This window comes from Silene latifolia, chromosome 1 (assembly GCF_048544455.1).
Source record: "Silene latifolia isolate original U9 population chromosome 1, ASM4854445v1, whole genome shotgun sequence".
In the NCBI taxonomy this organism is placed as follows: domain Eukaryota; kingdom Viridiplantae; phylum Streptophyta; class Magnoliopsida; order Caryophyllales; family Caryophyllaceae; genus Silene; species Silene latifolia.
In genome coordinates this window covers 5,244,000-5,260,050 of record NC_133526.1, presented here as the reverse complement: position 1 = coordinate 5,260,050, position 16,051 = coordinate 5,244,000, and the positions used below count along the sequence as shown (strand labels likewise).

At 36.9% G+C, this 16,051-nt stretch overlaps 2 long non-coding RNA genes across 3 annotated transcripts in view; one reads left to right on the top strand and one right to left on the bottom strand.

Annotated features, from left to right (window-relative positions):
* The first annotated feature begins 484 nt into the window (after nt 1-484).
* The window catches only part of LOC141594778 (uncharacterized), a 146,889-nt gene continuing 131,322 nt past the window's right edge, over nt 485-16,051 (top strand). For both annotated transcript variants that reach the window (XR_012522233.1, XR_012522234.1), the window contains exons 1-4: nt 485-1,690; nt 1,787-9,156; nt 9,274-10,210; nt 12,736-14,228. This is a non-coding gene — a long non-coding RNA (uncharacterized LOC141594778). The remainder of the gene's footprint in view (nt 1,691-1,786; nt 9,157-9,273; nt 10,211-12,735; nt 14,229-16,051) is intronic.
* Nucleotides 7,585-12,903, bottom strand: LOC141594784 (uncharacterized). Its single transcript, XR_012522235.1, has 2 exons — nt 12,507-12,903; nt 7,585-11,147 (listed from the first exon to the last, which is right to left on the bottom strand). It is a non-coding gene; the product is annotated as an uncharacterized LOC141594784 (long non-coding RNA).

Sequence of the window (16,051 nt, the reverse complement as noted above, 5' to 3'; positions counted from 1 at the left end):
GATGTCAATTAATTTACTTAAAAAAAAAGAAGGATAAAAAAAAACGGTTTTTTCCCATGGTACCATCGAACTTTGACAGATTACACATGGTACCCCTCCTTTTAACTTTCTACATATGGTATCCCTGTATTTACGTTTTTCTTTCCCAGAATGCCCCTAGCCAAACTTCTGTCATCACTCCGTTAGTTTTTTGACTAATGACCCTTTTTTTTGGTTATTTAATAAACTAATTATACACAAATCACAAACTCACTTCTTATCCCTAAAGTTCGAAGAGTACTAGAGGAAAAAACCGTAAAAAAAGAAAGAAAGATGTGGTTGGCGGGATAAAGGAAAAAGAATAAAAAAAGAAAAAGTCAAGTAACGGACTAAAAAAACGCGTGGAAAATCCGCAATGCCAGGTGGCCCAAGTTGGCAACCGCCTTATTTCTCCCTATATATACCTCTTTTGTGGTTCTCGTAATTTCATCTTCCAATCTTCCCGTCTCTCTTTCTCCTCTCCCTAATTTCATCTTCTTTCCTTGTTTCTTCTTCTTCCTATTTGTTATTATCCAGCTAGTTTAGATCCTTGTTTTCTAGGTTATGTTATTCGAAGATTGATGAGTTGATGAATTAATTTGATGATATAGAATTGATTTTCCGTGATTGTGGTTCCGTTGATTGATTGATTAATTGATTTCATCCTGCTAGATTAATTTCTTCCCTGAGACGATATCGAGGATTTAACGGGGCGCGCGGTCTAATTTTGGTGATTGATTTGGTATTCAATTTGATTTAATTTGACTTTTCGTCGTTGATTGAATTCATCTGCTAGGTTTTTAAGGAATTTCTTTCGTCATATGATTTCGAGGATTTAACGGCTCTAATTTTGGTAATTGATTTGGTATTAATTTGTTGGAGACGATTTGATGATAAGTAGTGATGATCGGTTGTATTTCAGATTCTTTGGAGAAGATTTAATCAAGATTATGGATCCTGAAAATACGTTGATTCCGTGATAATTACTCTTGTTTGGATTTAATTTACTAAAACTTTTTTAGGGTTTCAGATATTTGGAGAAGGTTTAATTAAGTTTCTAGCTCCTGAAATACGTTAAAATATTCTTTACTTAGGTTATAGTAATCAGATTAATTAATTAATGTGTGTTGATGTTTGTGTTCTGGAATTTACGTCTTTTCTAGGCTGCTTTGAATGTGTGTTGATGTTTGTGTTTCTGCGAGTCTGTTTTAGACGCGGTGGTGAAGCTGCAGCATCCCTGTAAGCCTGTTTTAGACGTGGTGGTGAAGCTGTAGCATCCCTGTTATAAGGGCTGCAGCGGCATCAGATCTGGTTCTTCCCATCTTTAAATCTATCCCAATCACTTGTTTTTTTAGTTTATTATGTACTCCCTCCGTCCCAATCACTTGTTTATCTTGATTATCGCATAGAATATATAAGGTCAACAAATGATTAGGACGAACGGTGTATTATGTATCAAGATTTTTGGTTCAATTGATGGTGGTGGCTGATGCTTCCATGGCTAACGCGTCTCGGTTGTTTCTTCATAGCCGTTGTCGCAGAGCGGTACTCTGCCTTTACTTTCCAATCTTGTTACGGGAGAGAATCTGTTTTATCTCTTAAGGAGAATCTAATCTCACTATTGCAAGTTTTGTGTGAACAGTAGCAGCATTGTAGAACCTGTTGGACAGCGGTACTTTGCTTTTACTTTTCAATCTTGTTATGGTAGTCAAGAGAATCTATTTTATATCTTCCTTTTGATAGAATTTGATTTGATGATATGATTTAGGCTGTAGCCATGAAATCAGAGCTATGTCATACGTTTGTGTGGATCGGTTTTGTACAGAAGAGTCATGGCTGTCTAGAGGGATGTACCTGTTATGTCTTCGGGATTCGGCTTGCATTCATATGACATCATTGATACATGAATGGATGTTTCTTATCTCCTAATCTTTCAAGGTTCATGTTCTATTCCTCCAAGCCTTGTTTCTTTCTGCCCGCATCAAGTTTTTCCCTTTTCTTGAAATAAGATTTTACAATGTCAGGCTTCGAGGCTTTGTGGATTACAGGAGTATGTTTGACCTAAGTGTATTTTTTTGCTGGATTTCATTCCTTGTAGGCAAAATATGTGTTCGTTCCTTAGTGAGTTGAGCTTTTGCTGTAGGTTTGCTGAAGGCTTTACGTTTAAAATGATGTTAGGGATATAATAAGAGGGTGTTTGCTACATTAATAAGTCATGCGTCATTCCTCACGGTATGGAACCTCATTTTCATGGGAATTGCTACATCAACTGATCAACATACCCTTTTTTCATTGGATTTATATTGTAGTAGTTTACGCAATCACAATGATTAGGGACTTGAGCTTATGTTGCAGGCTTGGAGCACGCTGTATATTTTAGCGAAGTTGAGGATATAGAGGTTTATCAGTGCTTTGAAAGGGGTTTGTCACACTTAGGGAGTTTATCACACTTACTGAATGTTTGATCTACTATTTTAAACTTTTGAGATTCCTTGAGGTCTTTATCTCACACACGATTCTTTCAATTTTCTGATTTTATTTAGGTTGGTCCCTCACCAGGCTTCGTGGTCTATGGGAGTTTTCTGTGTTTACCCAAATCTTTTTTTTCTTACACTAAATTGTAATCCTCTCATAGCATGTGTTCCTTTGCTTATTGAGTTAAAATTTTGCTACAGGCTCCCAACCCTCAATGTGTTACGAAGTTAAGGATATAGCAGCTACTAGTCTACTACTGGTTTTAACTTTTTAAGGGAGTTTGCTTACTGTGAAATAGCATTTTATTTACTATCTTTAGCTTAAGGTCTGTGTATCCCATAATTTTGATCTTCCCTGTTTATTTATGTATGCCACTCCATTTCAATACAGGTGGTGTACAAGAGTCTGTTTGCTTGCTTAATTTTTTGTTACTGGATTTGAATGTCCTTGTTTTCTTCCTTAGCGAGTTGAGCTTTTGCTGCAGACTCCAAAATGCCTTGCATATGAGATGAAGTTGAGGATATAATAGAGGTTCTTGTTGGTTTGGAGGGAGTTGCTCACTCTTAATGAACTTTTCATTTATAGTTTTTGGCTTTTGAGATTCCTATAGGATATGAATCTCACACTGCCTTTTGACTTCCTTTTTATATAGGTCTGCCACTCCATCACTGTATCTGGCCGCACGGTTTATGGTAGTCTCTATGTCAATTAAACTTCCCTCTTTCTGTATTGTATTTAAATCTTAATTGTCTGCGCGTCTTAGGGATATGACTTGACATAGCCTTGAAACTTTTGGATTGTGCTCTACGAACTTTAGGGATATGAAGACTCCTTGTATTGTCAAGCTTTTGCTGCATGCATTCAACTCTCAATTTGTCGTTCACAAAGTTAAGGGTGTGTTTGGATAGGAAAAAAGGAGGGAAAGGGAGGGAAAGGGAGGGGAGGGGGAAGGAGGGAAGGGGAAGGAAGGGAAAGGAAGGGGAGGGGGAATGGAGTGTGGGTGTTTGGATACAATTTTCCTCCCAATCTTGCCTATTGTGGAGAGATTTTGATTAGGCTTGGAGGAGGGAAATTGAATCCCTCCATTTCCCTCCACCCTCATTTGCTATCCAAACAAGGGATTTTAAATCCCCTACTCTCCCTCCCTTTCTTTTCACTCTAAATCACTCAATCCAAACACACCCTAAAAGATATAGAATCGTCCATTGGTTTTAAGGGGATTTGCTTACCTTTAGGCTTACGAGTGAGGGATAAGTGCATCCTACCCTCTATTCTTTTGATTACTTGATTTTATGTAGGTATGTCACTCCGTTACAACATCAGGCTTCGTGGTTTTACAGGAGTCTTTGTTGACCTTAAACATTTTTTTCCTATCTGCTGGATTTCACTCTTTGTAGTCAAATGTGTTTTCGTTTCTTAGTGTGGTGAGCGTTTGCTGTAGGCTTGGAGCATGCTGTATCTTTTCACGTAATTAAGGATATCGAGTTTTTTCACCCCTTTGAAGGGAGTTTGTCACACTTGCTAAACCTTTTATTTCCTATTTTTAGCTTTTGAGATTCCTTGAGGTCTGTATCTCACACATGATTCTTTTGATTTTCTCATTTTTATTTAGGTTTGTCTCTCACCATCACCAAGTCACCAGGCTTCGTGGTTTATGGGAGTTTCTTTGTTAACCCAAACCTATTTTTTTGTGCTAAATTTTAATCCGCTCAGAGCATGTGTGTCCCTTGCTTACTGAGTTTAAGAACTTTTTCTACAGGCTCGCAACCCTCAGTGTAAATGCACGTGGTTCACAGGAGGTTTCCATTGGTTTTGTGGCAGTTGCTCACTCTTAAATAAACTTTTCATTTACAATATTTTGCTTTTGAGATTCTTGTAGGATAAGCATCCTCACAAGTGCCTTTTGACTTCCTTTTTTATATAGATCTGTCAACTTAAATTTTCATTTCACTGAATTTATCTTGTCATAGTCTACCGTTTCAATCCTTAGTTGGTTAAGCTTATGCTGCAGGCTTGGAGGAGGAGGATTCTGTCTATTTGATGTCAAGGATACAGAGGGTTTCACTGGTTTGGAGGGAGTTTGTCTCTTAATGAAATTTCATTTAAAATACTTGGCTTCTGAGATTCCATCTTGCACAATTCTTTTGGTTTCTGACTTCATTTAGACACTCTCTGGGTCATGGTTTCCCCGCCTTTGTAAGAGTGTTATATTTCCAAACTTTTTTTTTTGAACAGTCTTGTTTGCTTTTATTTTCTCTTGTTATCAAATTTAGCTTTTGCTGCAGGTTTGTATCCCCCAGTTTAACTTTCATGATTTAGGGATCTCACTTGTTTTGAGGGAGTTTTCTTACTCTTTCAAATCAAGGTCTTTTTTTACTAGTTTAATCTTATGAGTAAGGTCAGTTAATCTCATCTCATCCATCATCCTTTTGATTTACCTACCTTTTTTTTGTTTAAATTTAGGTATGTCATTCCCATTTTAACACAAGTCCACGTGATTTACAAGAGTTTGTTTGTTGACTTTATCTTCTTTCTTTCGTTGAATTAGTTAATTAAAACTTCATTGTAAACGAGTTCTCTTTCATTGGTGAGTTGACCTTTTGCTGCAGGCCTTTTCCCGGGCCTGATATAGAGGTTTCCATTGGTTTAGAGGGAGGTTGCTCACTCTTCTTGAACATTTCATTGAAAGCTGTTAGTTTTGAGAGTCCTATAGATATATCCCACGCTTGTCTCTTGATTTTCTTATCTTTTTTAGGTCTGTCACTTCATTAGCAGATGTTACCTCACCCGGTTTATAGGCCATGAAGTTAAGCGCATGGAGGTTGTCACTCCATTACTGTATCGGCCTCAGGGTTTATGGGAGTCTGTATGTCAGCTTAAACTTCCTTTTTTTCATAGACTCGGTTTTTCAATCCTTAGCGGGTTAAGCTTATGTTACAGGCTTGGAGGATGACACCTATTATGTGAAGTTAAAGGATATAGAGGTTTCCATTGGTTTGGAGGGAGTTGGTTCACTCTTAATGAAATTTCATTTACAATTTTTAGCTTCTGAGATCCATCTTACACATAATTCTTTTGGTTTCTGACTTCATTTAGGTTTTGACACTCTCTGGGTCTAGTGGTTTGATTTTTGATCATCAAGTGGCTTTGGAGAAGGGCGTTGATTCAGTGGTATGCTATGTTGGTTTTTATTTTAAATCACACCGATCATTTAGTTGCGTCACGTTACTGTAGACAGCAGTGGTCATGGCTGGATGTAATGGTATTGATACTGGACAAAGATGACATTGTGCTTAGGTATATAGTCTTATGATGATTTATATGGTATTCGTTCCGTAAGGGTCGTGAATTCTTGCTTATTGATGTCTTCAGTTTCTCCGGATTATTCCATAGTTCACCTTCTTAGTATCGCGGTGTATTAGAGTTTTGAAGCTCCAGGAAAATGAAAGCATCCTTAGCTTAATTAGATTCAAGCAGAAGAATCATTGCAGAGTGGTATTGCATTTACTCTTCAGTCTTGTTACGCCAGTCGAAAATGTATTTTACCTTTTGATAGAATTTGATTTAGGCTTTAGACATGCGGCCAGTTAGAGGTATGTCGATTCATTTGTGTGGATGATTCTCTTTTCTTCAGGTTTGTGCAGAAGAGTCATGGCTGTCTAGAGGAATGTATCTGTTATGACTTGAGGTTTCGGCATGCATCCACATAAAGTAGTGGATATTTGAATGGATTTGTATCTTCTCTTTCAACTTTGAGGTCCATAGATTATGAATCGATTACTGCCGAACCTGTGTCTACACCCTAATGAAATGAGTTAAGATTGTTGTTTTATTTTTCGTCCACATAAAGTAGTGGATATTTGAATGGATTTGTATCTTCTCTTTCAACTTTGAGGTCCATAGATTATGAATCGATTACTGCCGAACCTGTGTCTACACCCTAATGAAATGAGTTAAGATTGTTGTTTTATTTTTCGGAGTCCAGTTCGTTTATGACACCATAGCCTGTCACTTGGGGAATATTTTGTACACACTTTTTAGCTTACAAGTGAGGGATAAGTGCATCCTACTGATTGTTCTTTTGATTAGTTGTTATTTTGGTATGTCACTCCATTACATCATCAGGCTTCATTATTTACCGGAGTTTGTTTGTTGACCTAGACATTTTTTTTCCTTGTTTCTGCTGGACACTCCTCGTAGTCGAATGTGTTTTCGTTCCTTAGTGAGGTGTGCTTTTGCTGTAGGCTTGGAGCATGCGGTATATTTGACCTTGACGTGAAGTTAAGGATATAGAGTTTCATCACTACTTTGAAGGGAGTTTGTCACTCTTACTGAACATTTTATTTTTTCATCTTTTGAGATTCCTTGAGTTCTGTATCTCACACATGATTCTTTCAATTTTCTGATTTTATTTAGGATTGCCTATCACCACTCACCAGGCTCCATGGTTTATGGGAGTTTGTTTTTAACCCAAATCTTTTTTTTACGCTAAATTTTTCCTCTCATACTATCTGTTTCCTTTGCTTATTGAGTTAAAATTTTGCTACAGGCTCGCAACCCTCAATGTATGTGTGTCATAATGTTAAGGATATAGAGGCTTCTACTGGTTGACCAAGGTCCATATGTATCCCATTACAATTTTGATTTTTTTCTGTTTATTTATGCCACTCCATTACAATGCGGGTGGCGTAAAAGGGTTTGTTTATGTCCTAGTCAAATTCTGAGATTGGTATTTCGTGTGTTTCGAGCCAAACCAATGTCTTGTATATATATGAGATGAAGTTAAGGATATAATAGAGGTTCCCATCGGTTTGGACGGAGTTTCTCTCTCTTAGTAAACTTTTTTTTTTTTTTTTTTTTTTTTTTTTTTTTTTTACAATTTTTGGCTTTTGATATTCCTGTAGGATAAGTATCTAACAAGCACCTTTTGACTTTCTTTTTTATTTAGGTCTGCCATTACTGTATCTGGCCTCATGGTTTATGGGAGTGTCTATGTTAACTTAAAACTTTAATTTTTCACTGCACTGAATTTATCTTGTCATAGTCTACGTGTTTGAATCCTTAGAAGAGGGTTAACCTTATGCTGCAGGCTTGGTGGATGCTGTCTATTTGATATGAAGTTTAAGGATGCAGAGGTTTCTGTTGATTTTGAGGGAGTTTGTTCACGTTTAATGAAGTTTCATTTACAATTTTAGCTTCTGAGACTCTATCTTACACAATTCTTTTGATTTCTGACTTCATTTAGGTTTTGACACATTCTGGGTCCTAGTTGTTTCTGCCTTTGTGGGAGTTTGTTATAATTCCAAACTTTCTTTTGAATAATCTTAGACCTTGTATTTCCTTTCTTTATCGAATTAAGCTTCTGCTTCAGGTTTGCTGCCCTCAGTTTGTCTCTCATGATGTAGGGATCTCACTGGTTTAAGGGAGTTTGCTCACTCTTATCAAACATTTCATTAAAAGCTTTTAGTTTTTGAGGTTCCTGTAGATTAATATATCCCACACTTGTCTTTTGATTTTCTCATCTTATTTAGGTCTGTAACTTCATTACGGGATGTGACCTCACGGATCATAGGCCATGAAGAAAAGGCCACAAGGGCATAGAGGTTTCCATGGCTTTTTAGAGGGAGCTTGCTCTTTCTTAGATTTCTTTAGTTCTACTTTACAGCTGAGATTTCCTAAGGTGGGTGTTCCCCTCACGGCCTCACGTAGTTCTTTCATTTCCTGATTTTTATCGATTACGTCACCAGGCTTCGTGGTTCACTCAGGTTTCTTTGTTGACCAATGCTACTACTTTTTTATGCTTTGGTTAAATCCTTAGTCTATGAAGCATGTGTTATCTTTCCTTATCAAGTTAAGCTTTTGCTGGAGGTTTGGACCTTGCTGTATATTTGACATGAAGGTTGAAGATGTCGAAGTCTACACTGGTTTAGAGAGAGTCCACTAACTCTTGGATGTTTGATTTCTCCTCTTGGCTTTGAAATTCCTAGAGGTTAATTTATCCCCAGTCACAACTTGGTGTTTGTTTTACAAGGAGCTAAAGTAAAGTGGTTTCCAGCGGTTTAGAGGGAGTTCACTCACTCTTAAAGAACATTTCACTACTAGTTTTGGCTTCTGAGATATTCTCAAAATTAAATGCATTCACCCTTGTGATTCCTTCGTTATTCTCAATTTTTTTAGGCTGGTCACTCCACTATGGCATCCAGGCCTCTCGGTTAAGGGAGTTACTTTGTTGATCCTTTTTTGTATTGTATTATATCCTCATAGTCTGCGTCTTAGGGGTATGACTGATGGACATGATGGTCTGTAGGTGGGTCATTGGGCAGTGAACTCGCTGGTGCAGCATATGGCAGGAGGCAACAGAGCCACCAACATTTGTCTTGTTTGAAAGTGCTTTCATTATCTAGATATACCTTGTTTCTCGGTTTTGAACAATTTTTGTTGGAGGCAGTTCCGTTATATTTGTCCTTTTGCCTTTCTTTTCAAAGATTCACAGGGGCATTGGGGAAACCACATAATTTTGGTGATAATTAGTTCCACATGGTCCTGTTTTTCTGGAAAAGGCTTCAGATTTGTTGTCTGCTCTCTTAGGCGAAGATGGGATCATAGAAATGTGATTAATGGGCTTTGAAGATAAAAATGCGAGCTGTTGTAATTTTTTTGAAGGTTTGTCAAGTAGTTAGCGTTTCTTTATTTGTCGCCTTTATTAGATATCAAGTCAAACTTTTGATATCAAGTCGCTGTGAAGTAAAAGTAAAAAAATTCCTTTTTTTTTTTGGGTAGCGCTTCTTTATGTCACGGAGGATCATACGGACTGAGTCTGATGCTGCGCATGTGTATCGAGGCTGGTATGAATTGAGCATTGGGGTATGGAGTTATTTGACATAAAAAAAAAGCTTTTTTCTTCATCATGACGTCGTGCAATTCTGGCTCTGTTGTGACTGGATGTTACTCTTTTGATCCTAGACAAAGTTGAAATCAGCTTAGGTAATCTTATTGCGGATTCGAAGGTTTGGTACGTGTTTGGTTCTTAATGGAAGGATTAAACAACAACTGGCTTAGTTGCTATCCTTGTTGAGGAGGATCGTGTAGATTCAGCCTGGTGCGAGGCACGTCATGGAGTTTACTATGGATTCAGCATTGTGTGGTACTTTGTAGACTTGTGACTACTTCGGAGAGTAACTTTTCTTCAATATGTAGTTTTGCTTTTCTGGTTTTGTCCAATCCTTCTTTTAGTAGCTCCTGTCTCTGTATTGGAGGTCTATTTACATGAAATAGGGTTTCTGGGTGATAAATTAAACATGCTATTTCATCAGTCTAGTATGGATCGAGCATTATGGTCTGTTATGGATATGATGCTAGCTTTTCCTCATTTCATATGCTTTTGGTTGTGGCTAGTACTTGTGATTAATATAGCTGATGTATTGTTGTGCCTTTCTACAATGTGGTGATGTGGTACGGGAATTGCTCCAGATGTTGAATGCTTGAAAAGTGTACTATCCCATGGTTAAGTAAACCCGAGTAACTGTGTGGCGTCCTAACTAACAGAAGGTTCCGTTGTCTGTACTGTTGCGATTTATGGTTTTCGGCCTGCTTCCACCACCTTAATATACGCTGTCACCTTTTTGGCTTAGGTGGTAGCTGCCAGTTGTTTCCTCTGCTGCCTGCTTGATGCCTCCCGCTCTTCTCTTCTTGTTATCCCTCTTGGCCCATTGTAGCGGTATATATTGGTATTATATTACATGTACATTATTGATTTTGGCTTCGCAAACTCAACCTCTTTGTTTTAGAGGCTTCTACTGGTTTTATGGGAGTCGGCTTACTTTGAAAATAACATCCATAAACTATTTTTAGCTGAGGACTTTTATTTTTATTTTATTTACTTGTTTTTATCTACGTATTGCATTTTGTTACAACATCAGGCCTCGTGGTGGTTTACAGGAATTTGTCTTTTGACCTAAACCCTTTTTTTGTGGATTTTACTCCTTATACTCGAACTGTGTTCTCGTTCCTGAGCATGTTCAGCTCTTGCTGTAGGCTTGAAGAAGACCTTACATATGACCTGAAGTTTAAGGATAAAATAAAAGGGAGTTTTTTCAGTCTGAATGAATTCACCATTTACGATTTTAACTTTCAAAGACTCCTTTCATGAATTAATTCCGAAATGTGCCTTTTGATTTCTCATCTTTGTAATTAGGTCTGTAACACCAATACAGTATGCAGAAGGCCTTGAAGTAAACACCAAATCCAATCGCCAGATTAGTTTTACTCTTTTAGTCCTCCTTTTTTGGTGGACTTTCTTGTCGAACTTTGAAAATGATTTGAGTTACCCTGGCTTGTTACCCTTGCTAAACCTTTTATTTCCTATTTTTAGCTTTTGAGATTCCTTGAGGTCTGTATCTCCCACATGATTCTTTTGATTTTCTGATTTTTATTTAGGTTTGTCTCTCAGCATCACCAAGTCACCAGGCTTCGTGGTTTATGGGAGTTTCTTTGTTAACCCAAACCTATTTTTTTGTGCTAAATTTTAATCCGCTCAGAGCATGTGTTTCCCTTGCTTACTGAGTTTAAAAACTTTTTCTACAGGCTCACAACCCTCAGTGTAAATGCACGTGGTTCACAAGAGGTTCCTATTGGTTTTGGGGCAGTTGCTCACTCTCTTTTGAGATTCTTGTAGGATAAGCATCCTCACAAGTGCCTTTTGACTTCCTTTTTTATATAGATCTGCCACTCCATTACTGCATCTGGCCTCATGGTTTATGGGAGTCTCTATGTCAACTTAAATTTTCATTTCACTGAATTTATCTTGTCATAGTCTACCGTTTCAATCCTTAGTGGGTTAAGCTTATGCTGCAGGCTTGGAGGAGGAGGATTCTGTCTATTTAATGTCAAGGATACAGAGGGTTTCACTGGTTTGGAGGGAGTTTGCCTCTTAATGAAATTTCATTTAAAATACTTGGCTTCTGAGATTCCATCTTACACAATTCTTTTGGTTTCCGACTTCATTTAGGTTCTTTTGACACTCTCTGGGTCATGGTTTCCCCGCCTTTGTAAGAGTGTGTTATATTTCCAAACTTTTTTTTTTTGAACAGTCTTGTTTGCTTTTATTTTCTTTTGTTATCAAATTTAGCTTTTGCTGCAGGATTGTATCCCCCAGTTTAACTTTCATGATTTAGGGATCTCACTTGTTTTGAGGGAGTTTTCTTACTCTTTAAAATCAATATCTTTTTTTACTAGTTTAATCTTATGAGTAAGGTCAGTTAATCTCATCTCATCCATCATCCTTTTGATTTACCTACCTTTTTTTTTGTTTAAATTTAGGTATGTCATTCCCATTTTAACACAAGTCCACGTGATTTACAAGAGTTTGTTTGTTGACTTTATCTTCTTTCTTTCGTTGAATTAGTTAATTAAAACTTCATTGTAAACGAGTTCTCTTTCATTGGTGAGTGGACCTTTTGCTGCAGGCCTTTTCTCGGGCCTGATATAGAGGTTCCGTTGATTGATTGATTGATTTCATCCTGCTAGATTTTAAAGAATTTCTTTCGAGAGACGATTTCGAGGATTTAACAGCGCGCGGTCTAATTTTGGTGATTGATTTGGTATTCAATTTGATTTAATTTGGCTTTTCGTCGTTGATTGAATTCATCTGCTAGGTTTTAAGGAATTTCTTTCGTCAGATGATTTCGAGGATTTAACGGCTCTAATTTTGGTAATTGATTTGGTATTAATTTGTTGAAGACGATTTGATGATAGTTTTGGTGGTGATGATCGGTTGTATTTCAGATTCTTTGGAGGAGATTTAATCAAGATTCGGAATCCTGAAAATACGTTAATTCGGTGATAATTACTCTCGTTTGGATTTAATTTACTAAAACTTTTTTAGGGTTTCAGATTTTTGTTTGCCTATTTGTCTGTTTACTCGAACCACGACCCTTTAAATTGCTTTGATTGTAGCTGACTATTGGTAGGGATACTCCTGATTGTCCGATCTTAAATAAATTGCAGTTGCTCACTCTTAAATAAACTTTTCATTTACAATATTTTGCTTTTGAGATTCTTGTAGGATATGTATCCTCAGAAGTGCCTTTTGACTTCCTTTTTTATATAGATCTGCCACTCCATTACTGCATCTGGCCTCATGGTTTATGGAAGTCTCTATGTCAACTTAAACTTTCATTTCACTGAATTTATCTTGTCATAGTCTACCTTTTCAATCCTTAGTGGGTTAAGCTTATGCTGCAGGCTTGGAGGAGGATGATTCCGTCTTTGATGTCAAGGATACAGAGGGTTTCACTGGTTTGGAGGGAGTTTGTCTCTTAATGAAATTTCTTTTAAAATACTTGGCTTCTGAGATTCCATCTTACACAATTCTTTTGGTTTCTGACTTCATTTAGGTTCTTTTGACACTCTCTGGGTCATGGTTTCCCCGCCTTTGTAAGAGTTTGTAATATTTCCAAACTTTTTTTTTGAACAGTCTTGTTTGCTTTTATTTTCTTTTGTTATCAAATTTAGCTTTTGCTGCAGGTTTGTATCCCCCAGTTTAACTTTCATGATTTAGGGATCTCACTTGTTTTGAGGGAGTTTTCTTACTCTTTAAAATCAATATCTTTTTTTACTAGTTTAATCTTATGAGTAAGGTCAGTTAATCTCATCTCATCCGTCATCCTTTTGATTTACCTACCTTTTTTTTGTTTAAATTTAGGTATGTCATTCCCATTTTTAACACAAGTCCACGTGATTTACAAGAGTTTGTTTGTTGACTTTATCTTCTTTCTTTCGTTGAATTAGTTAATTAAAACTTCATTGTAAACGAGTTCTCTTTCATTGGTGAGTTGACCTTTTGCTGCAGGCCTTTTCCCGGGCCTGATATAGAGGTTTCCATTGGTTTAGAGGGAGGTTGCTCACTCTTCTTGAACATTTCATTGAAAGCTGTTAGTTTTGAGAGTCCTATAGATATATCCCACGCTTGTCTCTTGATTTTCTAATCTTTTTTAGGTCTGTCACTTCATTAGCGTATGTTACCTCACCCGGTTTATAGGCCATGAAGTTAAGCGCATGGAGGTTGCCACTCCATTACTGTATCGGCCTCAGGGTTTATGGGAGTCTGTATGTCAGCTTAAACTTCCTTTTTTTCATAGACTCGGTTTTTCAATCCTTAGCGGGTTAAGCTTATGTTACAGGCTTGGAGGATGCCGCCTATTATGTGAAGTTAAAGGATATAGAGGTTTCCATTGGTTTGGAGGGAGTTGGTTCACTCTTAATGAAATTTCATTTACAATTTTTAGCTTCTGAGATCCATCTTACACATAATTCTTTTGGTTTCTGACTTCATTTAGGTTTTGACACTCTCTGGGTCTAGTGGTTTGATTTTTGATCATCAAGTGGCTTTGGAGAAGGGCGTTGATTCAGTGGTATGCTATGTTGGTTTTTATTTTAAATCACACCGATCATTTAGTTGCGTCACGTTACTGTAGACAGCAGTGGTCATGGCTGGATGTAATGGTATTGATACTAGACAAAGATGACATTGTGCTTAGGTATATAGTCTTATGATGATTTATATGGTATTCGTTCCGTAAGGGTCGTGAATTCTTGCTTATTGATGTCTTCAGTTTCTCCGGATTATTCCATAGTTCACCTTCTTAGTATCGTGGTGTATTAGAGTTTTGAAGCTCCAGGAAAATGAAAGCATCCTTAGCTTAATTAGATTCAAGCAGAAGAATCATTGCAGAGTGGTATTGCATTTACTCTTCAGTCTTGTTACGCCAGTCGAAAATATATTTTACCTTTTGATAGAATTTGATTTAGGCTTTAGACATGCGGCCAGTTAGAGGTATGTCGATTCATTTGTGTGGATGATTCTCTTTCCTTCAGGTTTGTGCAGAAGAGTCATGGCTGTCTAGAGGAATGTATCTGTTATGACTTGAGGTTTCGGCATGCATCCACATAAAGTAGTGGATATTTGAATGGATTGGTATCTTCTCTTTCAACTTTGAGGTCCATAGATTCTTTATCAATCGATTACTGCCGAACCTGTGTCTACACCCTAATGAAATGAGTTAAGATTGTTGTTTTATTTTTCGGAGTCCAGTTCGTATATGACACCATGGCCTGTCACTTGGGGAATATTTTGTACACACTTTTTAGCTTACAAGTGAGGGATAAGTGCATCCTACTGATTGTTCTTTTGATTAGTTGTTATTTTGGTATGTCACTCCATTACATCATCAGGCTTAATTATTTACAAGAGTTTGTTTGTTGACCTAGACATTTTTTTTTCCTTGTTTCTGCTGGACACTCCTCGTAGTCGAATGTGTTTTCGTTCCTTAGTGAGGTGAGCTTTTGCTGTAGGCTTGGAGCATGCGGTATATTTGACCTTGACGTGAAGTTAAGGATATAGAGTTTCATCACTACTTTGAAGGGAGTTTGTCACTCTTACTGAACATTTTATTTTTTCATCTTTTGAGATTCCTTGAGGTCTGTATCTCACACATGATTCTTTCAATTTTCTGATTTTATTTAGGATTGCCTATCACCACTCACCAGGCTCCGTGGTTTATGGGAGTTTGTTTTTAACCCAAATCTTTTTTTTATGCTAAATTTTTCCTCTCATACTCTCTGTTTCCTTTGCTTATTGGGTTAAAATTTTGCTACAGGCTCGCAACCCTCAATGTATGTGTGTCATAATGTTAAGGATATAGAGGCTTCTACTGGTTGACCAAGGTCCATGTATCCCATTACAATTTTGAATTTTTTCTGTTTATTTATGCCACTCCATTACAATGCGGGTGGCGTAAAAGGGTTTGTTTATGTCCTAGTCAAATTCTGAGATTGGTATTTCGTGTGTTTCGAGCCAAACCAATGTCTTGTATATATATGAGATGAAGTTAAGGATATAATAGAGGTTCCCATCGGTTTGGACGGAGTTTCTCTCTTAGTAAACTTTTTTTTTTTTTTTACAATTTTTTGCTTTTGAGATTCCTGTAGATAAGTATCTAACAAGCGCCTTTTGACTTTTTGAATTCATTTAAAATACTTGGCTTCTGAAATTTCATTTAAAATACTTGGCTTCTGAGATTCCATCTTACACATAATTCTTTTGGTTTCTGAATTCATTTAGGTAGTGTTTGGAAACACGGAATTAATTTCATTTTCATGATTTCAATTGTAGAATTTGAAATGTTTGAATTCAATTCCAAATTCAATTCCAAAATTGTGTTTGGTAAACCCGTGGAATTGGAATTGAATTTGGGCGAGACGGATATGGGTTGAGGCCATTGGATGTTTTATATTTGAAAAAATAAAATATTGTCTCGAAAAATATTTGTCATCGGAAAAAATATCATAAATAAAAATATTGTGATGAAATTTGCGTCACAAAATAAAACGTAAGAAGTCATGGAATTGAAATGACTAGTATATGGTAGGTATTTGAGAATCCCAAATTTAAACTAGCTTGGAATTGATAAGGAATTGAGTCAATTCCAATTCCAAATTCTAAGAGTTCCCAAACACTTGAAATGTCTCAATTCCATAATTCAATTCCAATTCAAGGTTC